Genomic DNA, 3,520 nt, shown 5'->3' with positions numbered 1-3,520 from the left:
CACTGTTACTCCACTGTGAGATTCAAAATGAAGGCCACAAGTAGATATATGTACAATTTGCACGTGAAACAAATTCAAGGCATAAAGAAAATATATGCCGAAGAGATTCCACTATCTCAAGGTACACTATCACTCCTATAGTGCAAATCCAACCATATACCAAAAGACATCATGTGAGAAAAGATATTTAAAGCAAGTAACCATTGAAGATGCCAAATGTAAAACCATAAACAACAATTTCAGAACATTCATAAATGATCTCACATTTAGAAATGAAGTTAAGGGAACTCACGTGATGCTCAACATCCCACCACACAGCCTAACGGCTAAAATTGCTCAAACAAAATACCTGAATTAATCAAAATACAAACAGTGTTAAACCATCTAAAATGACCCAATAAATACCTTTTGTAACCCCCCAAGCAACCCTCTAAAACAATGCTCCAATCTTGCCTCGAATCGAGACACGAAACAACAGATGATGCGTCGAAGCAGCAGTTAACGCGACTTGCGCCACGACGTAAGTCTCGCGCCAACCCTCTGCTTGAGCATATTTCATCTAAAGCAATGAATGAACCAAAACTCAAATCTCAAATCCAAAAATATGGTTCCATTGATCAATCTAACATGATATCAACTTGTTTGACTCGTCCAAAAACATTAATAAATCCTTTGAAATCACCAATCTTATTTAACATAGATTAATATGACCATTTCATCATCAAAATAATCGAGTTTAGCAAATCCAAAACAATGGCTAAACCTTCTTTGAAATTAAAATCCTCATAAAAAAGATGGATTGAAATCAACTTAATGATTCAAGAAGAAAACGTATTCAAACATCGAACCAAAAATCAGATCGATGATGGATTTCCATGAACAAATCATCATTTACTCCAAAAATACCCAATAAACCCCAAGAATCTCAAATCAAATTGAAAGAATCCAACAATGAGGTACACCAAGCTTATAGAGAAAAATATTACCTTGCTAGATGATAAATCTCGTAGAGTTTCTACTTCAAACTACAAGAATCCCTTGTTAAGAGCATTTCCTTTAAAAATTCCTTTTCTTTTCCTCCAAATTTGTTCCTCACAATGGGTTTGAGGAACTACGTATGGCCCTCTAATTACATAATTGGTCCTCTAAGATTACAAGGTTCAACCCGACCAATCCTTGTACTTTATATTTAATATAAAAAGAATACCAGTTATTACAGTAAGAAATGTATCTTGTACCAATGTGTAATTAAGTTGAGTTATAAAAAACATACCTAAATCGATGTGAAAACTCTTAAAAGCAACTCAAATTTCACTGTCTTATGTATTATATCACAAAGATTCTCTATTCATGTTTCTTTTTTGGCCATATGTACATTCATCTAAAACCCTATATTGTATATAATCGACATTTAAAATACTGTTTTTGGATTATGGAACTTATAGCTATTAATTTATTTATTAGAAAGAAGGTGTATTTGTTTATTTATTATTTAAAAAGATTAAATCAGAAACAGAGAGAAGAGAAAATGGTATAATTTAAAAGTCATTAGAGTGGTTATCACAAGTGACAAAAGAGTATAATTACGTTTAAGCTTTTGATTTAATTATTATTATTTGTTACTAATCATGTTTATGTTTCATGAAATAATCCGATTTAAATATAAATTTATGGATTCCATATGTTATGTATTTCCGTAAATCTTAATTTAAAAGGAAAAGTATAATACATGCACGTGTTTGACGTGCCCAAATGCAAAAAACCTGCCTCCCAACATCATTGACTCCACTTTTCTCTTTTCCTGGCACATGTTTCTCAAAATTTTCTTTTTTTTTCTTTTTTTTTCCACAAATGTAGATCCTTATGCAAATTTGACTATTTTTTTTTTTAATCTGAAAATTGAGTTCACGTAAATACATATGGTATTTGCGTAAAGTCTTGTTAAATTTTGAATTCGGTTGAAAAAGTAGCTAAAAATGAATTTGATTGTAAAGATTGACTGTTTTGATCAATTTCACAATAAAACCATGTTCATGTTGTCATAGCATCACATATTATTGTAAGTGTCAAATCATAATGTTTAAACACAACAAGAATATAAATGCTGATGCAAAGTAACGTTAACATTTTTTTCATACCACCAAAAAGATATATAGCACAAGAAACTGATATAAGATTGTTGGTTGTAGAACATTTCTCATAACATATATGTATTGAGTTTCCTACGAATTCATGATAACCGATTAAGAATAATTTATTAGTGTATCAGCTGTCACCGAACATATAACCTAGTACATTCCAAGTTGATTGGTTGAATTCTCACAAGTGTCATTCACTTAAATGTTAATAATTAATCCTCTTTGAACTATATCTATAAAGAGAGGAAAATCTACATCCTATCGTATCACGTGCAACTTGAGATGGTCAAAAACCGCTCCAGGAACGGGTCCAAATTGGTTCGGGTCTGAGATTTTTCTTTTGTAACCGATCCCGATCCTTACCAAAAACACACAGCCCCAGTCCCTAGATTCAGTTCCGATTCCAGGCTGGGCCTAAATCGATCTCAAGTTGTTTTTTTCTTCCCAAAAATCAATTTTAAACATATAAAAAAATCTTGTTTTGAAGAATTTTTTTTATAATAACTTGTTAAAATACACTTTAATTTTTTTTTTTTCTAAATCTTTCTCACACAAAAATGTTATAAATGTTTATATGATAACTATTTTTGAAATTTACTATTGAAACACTTAAAAGATAAAAACGCCCAAAGAATTCGTCACCGATGGAGAGAAAGAGAGATCAGCTGTCCATATTCGATGTTTGAATCTGTTCATCTTCGATGCCTTCAAGTGATCGCCGGTAAACAAGTCGGTGGGAAAGGAAAGAAAAGGATATGGGTTGCCGGTGTAAACAATAGGATTGGGGGTGGGTTTTGTGATAGCCGGTAATCAGTGTGTATATATATTTATATATGTATATATATATATATATATAATATAAATAATTTAATTTAATTTTTTAACATAGAAAAGAAATAGTAAAAAAGGGTGAAAAGACAAAAATACCTCTAACTTAACAGACAATTTTCACGAAGTTAGTGATTAGGGACGACTTTCAACAAAAAATGCAAACTATAGAGATGTTAATTAATTTGTAGTTATTGAAATCTAGAGAACACTTTCGATAATTCATGTAAACTAGGGGGACCAAAATTGTAGTTTACACTATAGTATTATTAACCAAATGGTTTCTGTAACTAGAAAGATTAAAAAAAGGGTTTAAAAAATATTTGTTAGTGAAGAGAGTCAAAAACGTTGACCATTCTCAAGTCTGAGMTTTCAGCATTAAAAGAAGACAATATTCTTCTTCATAAACATCTTGCAATTGTTTCTGCAAGCCAAGACCTTTTAGTTAGGAACGCTACTTTTCATGTTCCAACTGAAGCACCTGAACATATCTCTTCTTCTGCTTCCAATCAGCATTCTAATATTGAAACTCCGCCTTCTGATAATGCTACTCT

Source organism: Cynara cardunculus, assembly GCF_001531365.2.
Source record: "Cynara cardunculus var. scolymus isolate 2C chromosome LG 13, CcrdV1, whole genome shotgun sequence".
NCBI classification, from domain to species: Eukaryota; Viridiplantae; Streptophyta; class Magnoliopsida; order Asterales; family Asteraceae; genus Cynara; species Cynara cardunculus.
This window is presented reverse-complemented; position numbering follows the sequence as displayed.